Source organism: Mustela erminea, chromosome 11 (assembly GCF_009829155.1).
Source record: "Mustela erminea isolate mMusErm1 chromosome 11, mMusErm1.Pri, whole genome shotgun sequence".
NCBI lineage: Eukaryota > Metazoa > Chordata > Mammalia > Carnivora > Mustelidae > Mustela > Mustela erminea.
The window spans coordinates 62,381,967-62,394,388 of record NC_045624.1 but is presented as its reverse complement, the minus strand read 5'-3'; the positions used below and the strand labels follow the sequence as shown (position 1 = coordinate 62,394,388).

Here is a 12,422-nt window from a genome sequence, read left to right as displayed (position 1 = left end):
GGATTCCAACTAAATCTTTCCGTTTATGAGGTTTATGAAGGTGCCAAGATGATTGCAATTGGAATTAAAAGGAGTTACCAACGGTAAGAAAAGAGGAGTTAGAAACCATGCAACCTGATGGATAGTTGAAAGGGTTAAAAGAGAAGGAGTCATTAAATAACTCGGACTTTTTTAACTTTGGCAATCTCGTGAGCAACACTGCATTTCTTTGAAATGGAGAGCATGGAATGGGAAGCAAGTTTCTGGCCGTTGACAAATGAGTCTAACATTAATGTCTTGATTTGATGTGGACATATCCATGACATATCCAACAGGCTAACGTTCAGTGGGGAGGTCCAGAATTAAAAGTCAAACTTTAGTTGAAAGCTCTGGATGGCTTGTATACTTTCAACAATCCTGAGCACATCAGAGTTGAAAACCAAGGCAATAGGAGCGTCTAAAGGCTCACACACTGGGGTACATTTTAGGCCTTGGTAAGCCCATTTTGTGATTGTTAGTGAGACTAAATAGGGTCACCAAATGACCCAAGGTTACTAAATTATTCAGCGGCCCCTGTACCAGTCTCTCCTTTATTCTGGCCATGCAGAAAGTTGACTCTAAGAGCTTAGGGGAACTACACATTCTGGTTCATTATGGTTTTCTGGAGAACATGCCCCTGTCAGAAAGTCCAAAGCATGGCCTATGCCATTGCAAGGGTGGCCTGGCAGAAGATGAGATGGTCACTGTGACAGTTTCCTTTTCCTTTACATGGTATATTCAGAATAGCCCAGATTCCCAGGACTTTAATGGAAAAACAGCTTGGCTTTGAGAACAAAGCAGATGTTACATAGTATACCTTATATCATATAGAAAGTAATTAGATACATATTGAAAAGAAAAGAAAAAGAAAAAGAAAAAGTGGAGAGCAGAGTTCAATACCTGTCTTTAAAGAGACTTCACTAAGATACAGCAGAGCACAGATACTTTTGACAGTTACTTTTAAGCTCTGATTATCCACATCTTTAACATTTTTAATTTCAGGTCAAGATTAAAACTGATAAATTATAATTTTCATTTTCGATAATTTGAGTTATTCAAGATACACACACACAGAAAGAATGCAACTGAGTTCAAATCTCTTTCTTCCTAGAATTATTTCTGTAGTCCATTTAATGATCATCACATCTGTGAAAAAATACTTTCTTTCTAAAGGTGGTCTCATTCATCTCCTAAAATACCATTATCATTCTTTAGCTTCTTAAATAGAAACTTCTAAACACCCTCATTTTCTTGGGAGCTAGTCCCAACTTTCCTTTCTGGTAATGAAAGCTCTCCATAAGCTGTCACTTTTTCCATTGCCCTCTCTCAGCTTGTCACTTAGCCAGAATTAACTTTCGGTCCTGCTCCCCAGTAGCTGGCAGCTCTGCCCGCTCTCCTCACTGAAACCTCACTGCCACCCTTCTAGGGGCTCAGTTCTTCTACTCACTTTTGTCTATACGATTTGCTATTTGGAATCCCATCTCCCATTTTCTTTGCTTCTCTGAAGCAAACTCTCTCCAAATCTTTATAGCACGTCCCTCATGCTCAGGAAGTCTCCAAATAGGGTCTGAAGCGCCCCCCACCCTGAATAGCACATTGGGAAAATAGTTCCTTTTCATGGGAAACAGATAAAATTCGAGACTGAAAGCATGGCATCATAAGCTCTTAGTAAGAATGTCCCTTATAAATAGGTAGGCTCAATACATAGATGAGGCAAAAAGATGGCACCTTATCACCCCCTCTGAAGCCTCTTTGTTTAAATCCTCTTTTAATCTTCTACTCTCTGCCTTTCTCCCACTCTTTTTAAAGATTTTATTCATTTATTTGAGAAAGAGAGCATGAATGGGGGAAAAAGTGGGGGAGAGGGGGAATGGAGAAGCAGACTCCCCACTGAGCAGGGAGCCTGATGCAGGGCTTGATCCTGGGACCCTGGGACCTGAGCTGAAGGCAGACGCTTAACCACTAAGCCACCCAGGCACCCCACTCTCTCCTTCTCTCCTGATAGATAAAAACAAACAAATAAAAAACAACCTTCTTCTCCTTCTGTTCCTAATAAGGGAAAAAACACAAGGACAGAGAAAAAAAGAAAAAGTTATAGTTGGATGTCACCATGGCACTTTGTTTCTTAATCCAGGGAAAGTAATAAAGTGGTCAGAAAGGCTTCTCATCATCATGTTTCAGCCTAACATTTGCAGTCTGGGGCCCAGGAGATGGAAATTGTTCCTGAAGGCTTAGAGTAATCTGGAGTTTTGCTACTCAATGTTAGGTCTGTGGACTAACCGTTATAATTAACTGGGAGCTTATTAGAGATGCGGAATCTCCGGTCCCTGGGCTGCACTCTGGAATCATAGTCAATATTTTAACAACATTCTCTGCTGTTCTATTAGCACAATAAAATGTGAGAACACTGGTCTCAAGGTAACTCCCAACCACTCTAAAAACATAAGCCACTCCATATTTATTGTTGGCAAATAAACGTTATCAGTATTAGCCCTTCTTAGGTAACAGAAACTGAGTAGATCACACAATAAGATTTATTACCAGATAGGAGATGGTTTGTAAAATAATTGGATAGGCTGGAGGAGAAGGCATCTATGCCAAGCCTTCAGGACAAATTCTAGCCCTCAGAATCACATGGCTATTTCTCTAATCCAGAAAGCTGCTTTTGTGGCTTCAGGAAGCCACTTTTCTGGCACAAACTCCCCCATGAAAAGGATACTTCTCTCTCTTCCTAAGGAGCTCAGCTCCGATTCCAAGCCCAGCTCTAACTCATTATTGGAATCTGAATCACAACCAGGCTCCAAGCAACTTCAAAAAATACAATATACTTTTCTGCCTCTGTAGCACAGAAAATCCTATAAGAACAGCTCTATTCAAAACATGGTCCACAGATGAGGGCAACTGTTTGTTAAGGGGATGCAAGGAGCTAAGCCCAGGAGTGCCAAGTACTGAGGCATTTTTAAAACATCTTGAAGTTTGCAAGACCCAAGCATGTGATCTCTGGATGCAATTCGATGACCAGGGTATACAGCCCAGTTTTGTTAATGCAGACTTCCGCGGAGAGAAGCATAGGGCATGAGCTATCTATAACCTAAACATATACAATAGAACTGTGTTACTTGATCAGTAAGAAATAAAGCAAAAACAAAAATGAAAACCAGCAACCAACATCTGATGCTTTGCTGCAGAAAGCTGGAGAAGCACCGAAATGGGGGAGTACGATGGGATGACGGATGACACAGCCCGTGTCTGGCAGCCCCTGAACCCTGCCCAATGCCTTCTTCTCCATGAGGCCTGGACAAGGTGATAAGCTCATGGGACTTTTCAGAAACATAAATTATTTTGGCACTTAAGAACACATTATCTGTAAATACGATTCACAGTACTGTATCTTTTTTAGTTCTTGTAGAGTCAATCTTAAGCACTTAAAGAACATGTTTTCTTTCTGTAAAGATGCAAATGCATTAAATAACACCATTCACGTTACAGGAGAATTTTCTATATAAAGGATTTTACCTTATAGTCTTGTAATATTAACAAGCATCTCCAAATTTTGTAATATGAAAAATTACAATTTGGTGTTCACAGTAGATTCGAATATCACTTTGTATAAAGGAAATCATATGTGTAGGCTTGTATACTGTAACAGTATCTTAAATTTTTTTTTAAGATTTCATTTATTTATTTGACAGGGAGAGATCACAAGAAGGAGGAGAGGCAGGCGGAGGTGGGGGAGGGGGAGCAGGCTCCCCCTGAGCAGAGAGACTGATATGGGTCTCGATCCCAGGACCCTGAGATCATGACCTGAGCAGAAGGCATTGGTTCAACCCACTGAACCACCCAGACACCCCCAGGCTATCTTAATTTTATTAGTTTGTTTTCCCCCCAAGAAGGAAAGTGTTTATTCCAATGCTGGCCACAAAAATGTTAAGACTGATGGGGCTTAAACCACTTATAAAGTATTACTGTAACTCTACTGAGTACCTGAGGATAAAAGGACATGCTTTCTGAGGTAGAGGCATTTCTCACATGTGCTAAGATAGCCATCAGCCAACTGACAGTCATGCCTATAGTGCCATCATTATGCTTACATACAAACAGATTTAATCTTAAAATTATATTCAGAGATGCATATAAGAACAGAATGTGCAGTATTTATTTTTCCTATCTATTGTTTGCTTTTTCAATGAAAAAAAAAAATGAATGGATCAAGTAGAATGCCCAGTTTTTCTGGGTCCCCAGTTTGCAGCAAGACAGAAAATGATGCTGTCGCTCATAATTAAGAGACCCAAGATATTCCTGAATTGCTCCTTTCAATTGCCTGCCTGATCAGGTAGAGATTACTCTGCTTCACAAATTTCCCATGTAGTGAAATTGCATTTTCCTGAAAGACCTCTCAGGTCTCTTTCTTCAATAAAATTGAAGACTCTTAAGTTTTCATAGCTTAACCAATCTAAATTCTTACCGGCTTGTGTTTTCAGACTGAATCTTTAAAAAAAAACACTTCTCCCGTCTTTAACTATATTCAAGCTGCATTCCTTTTTTAAACACGAAACCAAATTTCCCGTAATTTACCATTTATTTATCAATTTGAATGAAGAGTTTGCAAATTTTCTGAGCTAATTTCATTCTCTCAGGGTGCCCTTTCCTTTACAGAATGCAGCAAGCTAGAAGCAGTAATTCTCATGGAAGCAAAAATGCATGCACAGTCAAACCACTTTCCTTATAAAGGCAGAGGTCTTTCCCCTTGCTTTGATGTTTGAAAGTCTTTTGTTGAGCTGCTGGGGAATGTTGCCAAAGGGTGTCACCTGCCAGCTGGAGTGATCATATGCTCCCTATTAAAGCTGAGGGCCACGCTGCTGGTCAGCAGCTGAATGTGAGGCTGTCGGCGCAGCACGTATTTAGTAATGGGATAAACTGCTACAGCAACCAGGCCTCCCTGGAAGGGCCAGTACATATATTTTCCATCCTCTCACACTGTGAAGGCTTCCAGGCAGCTGCTTCCTCGTCACCCGCGCTGTTCCAGGTGGCGAACCACAGTGCCGCTTCATGGCACGATCCCAAAGCCATCGCAAGTGAAAACTCTACGTAGATGGATGAGGCACGGTAAAAACCATCGACCAGACTTCTTCTTCTTCTTCTTCTTCTTCTTTTTTTAAAATTATTTATTTATTTGACAGATAGAGAGAGAGCACAAGTAGACAGAGCAGCAAGCAGAGGGAGAAGGAGAAACAGGCTTTCTGCTGAGCTGGGAGCCCGATGTGGGGCTCGATCCCAGGACCCTGGGATCATGACCTGAGCCGAAGGTAGCCGCTTAACTGACTGAGCCACCCAGGCACCCCCATCTACCAGACTTCTAAAATGATGTTACAGGGCAGGATTGATTTTGGCAATTCTTCTCATCAAAGTCGTTCTTTAACACGAAGGAGTATTTGCCTCTTGTTTTTTAAAACTCAAACTAAGCAAAAAGAGGAGGAAAACATAACCAGGCAGGTATTTTAGGTATTATTGTGGGTTCTGCACCCAATTGCAACGTGTGGAATTGAGGGTATTTGAGGAGTACCAATGAGCCGTTTGTTCCTGGACATGAGCAAGGCTTCTGAGAATTCAGCTCCATGCCGACATTAGCTACCTGGTTCAGTCGCCCGTAAATGTCCCCAGCACCTTCTCATGCCAGTTCCAAGCCCTGGTTGTCATCTGTGCTTCTGACCAACAAGCTGTAGACCAGAAGTTCCCAAGAGCCACCACTTGGGTTTGGCAGAACTTGGGAGAAACATTTTACTTCCTAGATTACCAGTTTATTATAAAAGGACAGAACTCAGAAATAGCCAGATGGAAGAGCTGCAGAGGAAAAGGCATGGAAGAGGGGCACACAGCTTCCATGTCCCTCCCAGGTCCACCACCCTCATTCCCCCCAGCACATCCACATGTTCGCCAGCCTGGAAGCTCTCCAAACCCCATCCCTTAGGGTTTTTGTGGAGATGTCATTACATAGGTACAACTGATTAAATCACTGGCCATTAGCAACAGCCAGTGATCTAATGGCATGCCCCCTCCCCTCCTAGGAAGCAGGGAGGTGGGACTGAAAGTTCTGACCCTCTAATCACAGGGTTGGCTCCAATGGCAATCAGCCTTCTTCTCTAGGGGCTTTCCCAAAGTCACCTTATTAACATTAAAAAAAGCACCTTTCTCATTCTCAATATTTATGAAATTCCAAGTGTTTTGGGATCTGTGAGCTAGGAAATGCAGATGAAGAACAAATATATATTTTTCTTGTACATCACAATATTCTATATAAATTATTTGAAAGAATTATTGAGTATCAATTCAAATGTTAACTGTCATAATTTTCATGACAAATGGAAGAGAGAAATCAGGTCAAATATATCCAAGTTAAGGGGCAGAAGTTAGAGGCAAGAAAGCTTTGGGGCAGTGAAAATGACTGAAAAAAAGATTTTCTTAAAAGATTTTATTTAATTTTTTGAGAGGTCAAGAGCATGAGTGAGAATGCACAAGCAGGGAGGAGGGGCAGAGGGAGAAGGAGTAAGAGGAGCAGACTCCCTGCTAAGCAGAGAGCCTGACAAGGACACAGGAATCAATCCCAGAATCCTGGGATCATAAACTCAGCCAATGGCAGACGCTTAACTGAACCACCCAGGCACCCCTGGAAAATTTTTCTATGTTGACTAAGTCACAAAAATCCTATAAACGTTCACCTAACCTGCCCAATTCTCCATTTCTCCATTGCCTCGATAATCTCGTGGTCCCAGTGATTACTAAAACTAGTATAGCACTTAAAATGTAATTCATAATTCATAGAAATGTAAGAAAACCAATGCAATTATTCTAGAAGAATGCCAACTCCTGCTTTTGATAGCCAATTCTAGAATATTTCCCTGCTCTCTTTCTCTTTTCTCTGAACTTCCACTTTTAGATAAACATCCATAAGCATGACTTCCAACTAAAATGACTGTGGACACATTTCTATTTCCCTCAAATCCAACAGCCCCCAAAGAAAATTCAACATTTCCCCCTCAAACTGGCTTGCTGCATTTCCCATTCAGAATGAATTCATTCTGAATGGGAAACCCCACCCCTGCCACTCCTGTATTAACTGTCCTGCACTGCCCTATCAGAATGACTTTCCTGACAAATTTTTATTTATCTAATTTATGACCTGTTCAAGATCTCACAATGGCTGGCTTAGAGCTCACGTCGTTCAGTGGGAACCGTTCCCCAGACTTTCAAGGTTCTTCATACCATCTCTATCACCTTCTCAAGGATATGAAAATGTGGGGTGCTGATTCCATGCACCCAACTCTTCACAGCTCCTGTTTCTTTCTCATTTCTTTTGGCTATCTTAATCTTTCAAAGACCTGCTCGAGCCCATGACATTTTTATTATACTGAATTTAACAGCAGAAAATTTAGAACAATGAACTTAAATTAACAAATGATACATCTAGAATTGAGGAGACCTATGTGAATAATAATTCCTGTGACAAAGAGACAGAGCTGCTCCCTAGGAACAGTGGACCATCAGGATTGAGAGGGTGAACTGATTCAGTTCAGCAACAGGAATTCTGCTTCACATAGGGGAAGGATTATAAATATTGTTGCCGGGCGTGCAAAGAGCTGCCTAAAAAGAGATGAGGTCAGGTTGCCTGGGTGGCTCAGTGGGTTAAGTCTCTGCCTTCGGCTCAGGTCATGATCCCAGGGTCCTGGGCTCTCTGCTCAGTGGGGAGCCTGCTTCCTCCTCTCTCTCTGCCTGCTGCTCTGCCTACTTGTAATCTCTGTCAGATAAATAAATAAAATCTTAAAAAAAAAGAGAGAGATGAGGTCTGGGAGACTGGAAGCAGGGTCTAAGTGAACATCCATTAGGATGGGGCAGTGTGGCCTTAGGGAAGGAGGCTAAAGGGATTTTAGTGACAGGTACCCTTGGACCCTCACCCCCTGTTCATCCAGACATGCCTATTTAGTCTTTTCTTCTTCTTTTTTTAAAATATTGGAGCCAATGTTAAGTTTTGCTCAATTAGATGTCTGGTGCCATTTTATTTTTCTCTTTTTACAAAGGAAAAAAGAGAATTTGGCCTGGACAGAGTGGAAAGACCTGCCTACTTGTCCTTCTTCATAACATAATCTTGAGCAAATCCATGATTTTCCCCAAGTCTCTAAAGTAGAGATAGCAGCATTTGGCTTTTCTATTTGGCAGGACAGTTGTGAGAATCGTCGGAATAACGGACATGAAAACTACTTGAAAATAGTTAATTCCTACAAATGTGAGGTATGAAGATGACGGCAAAGACGAGGCAAATAGAGTTACGTATTTGAATCTAACTTCCGTATTAACTTCCCTCTCCGGAAGCTACCTCAAGTCATCCTAAAACTGTTCTCTCTGCTGGCACAGAAATGGGTATGTGATGATTTCCGTCTGGTTCACCTCTAATTTCTGGGTGTGTGATACTATAGTCTATAGTCTGCTGTACTGAAATTTAGTTTCCTTAAATTCCTTAAATGCAGCTTTATTTATTCATTTGTTTATTTTGCCTCAGTGCTGGGGAAGAAATAGTGACATACACTCAATTCATGAACCACATGATGCAGATAACCAAACAGGAAGAAATCATCGTCAACGCAGTAGGTGTAGGGAATAATGGGATTTTAAACATACTAAATCTAGAGAAGAGGTTTTACATTGGAAGATATAAAGAGTTCTTGAGAAATAGTACTTTAAAACATCCTACCCACTACTCAAAAACTCTTTAATAAATGCTTTAAATATGTAGTCTGTACGGTGAAGAACACAGTTTGCTCAGTTCTTTCAACACTGAGAGAAATGGGAAAGCTAAATCATTTAAAAGAAGATAATTCTATTTGCCATTCCATAATGCATTCCCAAAGGCTCCCAAAGGCTCAGGGAAAAAAACCAAGGCATTCAGAAATAGGACTTAAAAATCAACATCTTTAGATAAATTGCAATAAACAGGAAAAATGAAAAGTCATTATAAGTATATGGGAATTCCTGCTAGAATATTTGTTCAACTTAATGGAAAAGTACCTATTATTGGCTTCATTTTTATCTCATCATTTTTTTTTCACCACGTTCCAATATATGTACGTTATAATCTCAAAGTTATTTCTCTGTAGTGGTAGAAATCTCTTTTGTTGAATTAAAGTTACAGGGAAGAGGATGCTTAAGAGAGATTAATAAAAAGGAGAAGGCACATTCCCTGTTTAAATACCTATTTGATGTGCTATAATACATAGAAGATTTCAAGTTGTAAATTGAAGTCTGATCTGGCCTCTAATAACCAAAGTGAAAGAATCTCATGTTTCAATTTCAATTGTAAGAATTTGTCATAACTATGAGAATATGGAAAGATATTTTTCAGTTAAAATGCAAGGGTTTTTTTAAATTGCAAGTCTATTTTAAGCATTAGGGAAGATCTAACTAAATCAACATTTAATGTGTAATAAAAGAAATGAATCCAATTTTTATTTTAGAGGAGGAAGGCAATGCATTAACTACACGCAGATGGCACTTTTAAATATATAGATTTTCATTTTGGGAAAGGAGGATTGACTACAATGTTATTTTATTGTGCTACATATTCTATGATAACTGATTAATAAGCCTAGTCTTCAGAGTATATTAATTCTAATATTAATGGATAACTGTGTACTCAGACAGGAGACCTATTATATTACTTATAAAAATAATTACTGCACATTAAATGTTTACAGGGTAATAAATATTCATGATCAATTTCATTAATATTAATAATAACCATCATTATTGATGTAATGGTTTGCTAGGCATTATATCTCATTATTTGTTCAGAGAAGCTGTTATGCATACTGTATTTGTAATCAAATGCAATAAATTTATAGATTTAATAAAGTTATAACATAATTTACTGGGCTTTAAATTTCCTGACTCAAAGCAATATACAAAAACATAGGAGGGTGTTGAAGGTGGTAGGTTAATCCAGGATGCATTGCTAAGACTAGCCATAAGTTTCATAAAGGTATCATAATAATAGTAATAATACATAATAAAAGTGTACATAGATATTTGTGTGTGTGTGCTTTATATCTATATATAAACCTAGGATGATATCCCCAACTGATTTTCGATTTTTATAGGTAAGGTAACTGTGACCCAAAACTGAGAAGCAATTTGCTGAATTTGCAGAATTGCTGTCGCTAGCCCACTACTTTTATATGTGCTACCATCTTAGAGCCTGCTGAGAAACTCTGGGTCCTTCACAACAGCACCCCAGTCCCAAGCTATCATATCCTGAACGACTGAAGGGAAAGGTACTAGATTCTTGCTGCTGGGGTTCCATGCCCCTCCAGGTGGCTTTACTAATAAGCAGCATTCAAGAGGAACCCATTCTCCCTCTCTGCAGCATGGTCTTCGTGGAGGCTGTAGGATGCAGCCTTTGCCACAGTTCCTCAAAGAGTTTAGGACTTACCCCAAATGCCCCTGAGGGATAATATTCTCTTAGCACTCCCACTCTAAACTAGTCAGTCAGCCCAACCTAACTAGATTACCAGACTCCAGGAAATGGAGAGGTCCCAAGGAAAAGCCTCTTTTTAGGTGTGAGGTAAAAAGAGTAGCTCCACTTTTCAAAGAAGTAACTTCACGAATAAATCCTTCTTTCTAAGTACTTCAACTCTTTTTTATATTTGTTAAGTGCTTTTGAGAATTGAAAACTGTCAAAAAGTATTTATGTATACATATATATATTTTAAGATTTTTATTTATTTATTTATTTATTTATTTATTTTAAGTATCTTTTTTTTTTTAAGATTTTATTTATTTGACAGACAGAGATCACAAGTAGTCAGAGAAGCAGGCAGAGAGAGAGGAGGAAGCAGGCTCCCTGCTGAGCAGAGAGCCCAATGCGGGGCTCGATCCCAGGACCCTGGGATCATGACCTGAGCCAAAGGCAGAGGCTTTAACCCACTGAGCCACCCAGGCGCCCCAAGATTTTTATTTATTTATTTAACAGACAGATCACAACTAGGCAGAGAGGCAGGCCGTGTGGGGGGGGGGGAGGCAGGCTCCCCGATGAGCAGAGAGCCTGATATGGAGCTTTATTCCAGGACCCCGAGATCATGACCTGAGCTGAAGGCTGAGGCTTAACCCACTGAGCCACCCCGGCACCTCAGCATTTATGTATATTTACTTTAGAATCACATGTGTGTTTTTTAGAGATACCCTCCATGCTTGCAAACATAAGCATCCTTAAACATTCGTTCACGCTCATGTAAATACACGTATGCAATCTATCATTAAAGTATCAGAAATGATTGTAATAGAACACTTTGGTAGTATTATCAAATACTACAATATACAATCTTAATTTATATGTTGATTAGCAGTATATGAGTCCCATTTCATCAAATCCTAACCCAAACTTGATATTATAAAATTTTCATATACAGTCTTTAAAACTGAACAGATGGGGCACCTGGGTGGCTCAGTGGGTTAAAGCCTCTGCCTTCAGCTCAGGTCATGATCTTGGGGTCCTGGGATAGAGCCCCATATCGGGCTCTCTGCTTAGCGGGGAGCCTGCCTCCCCCCTCCCTGCTTGCCTCTCTGCCTACTTGTGATCTGTTTATTAAATAAATAAATAAAATCTTAATAAATAAATAAATAAATAAGACTGAGCAGGTGATAAGTGATTAACTCACTGGTGTCTTACTTTGTACTTCTCTGAGTGAGAATGAATAACTTTGTACAAATTAACTAGCTTCTTATATTTCCTCTTTGCTTTCACATGGTAAGGAGAACAGGACAGTTTCACTATTTTACGTTAGGGTTGCCACATATTTTTACGCAAGGATTTTGCTAATCTCATCACACCACAGACCATCTGTATGGATGACACATGCTCATCAATGTTTGCAATCAGAGAGTAGCAAGTCCCTGAGAGTCACTGATAAAACATCGAGCATTAGAAGTAGGAAACACCAGAGACATAAATTCAGAGGATTCCACTACAGTGAGTTTTCTGAGGGTCTAAAACCTTGGGCAGATGACCTCCAAAGTGAAAGGCTAGTTGCTGGACCCTGCTTCTGCTTACACAAAGGAAAATGCACCACGTTTAGTGGAACTCCTTGGACTACAGAGGAAACATATATAACACTCAGCTCTTTGGATCTGATGCATTTACTAGGAAAATCAAATAAATTTGGCAGTCTTGAGTGAGGCCCAAACCAAAACAAACCAAGCACTGCCAGTTCATTCAGGCTTTTACACCAGTAGCTCGGAGCTGGACTGTTAATGCTCAGTAGAATCAACAGTCATGGAAACCACAATGGAAAGTCATGCTTTTCCTTTATACCTGAACACTACCCCTGTGAATGTTCGCCATTTTCTTCCTCCAGTCTCCT

At 40.0% G+C, this 12,422-nt stretch overlaps 1 protein-coding gene across 3 annotated transcripts in view; it reads right to left on the bottom strand.

Annotated features, from left to right (window-relative positions):
- The window catches only part of THSD7A (thrombospondin type 1 domain containing 7A), a 452,669-nt gene that overhangs the window by 208,223 nt on the left and 232,024 nt on the right, over nt 1-12,422 (bottom strand). The window lies entirely within an intron of this gene.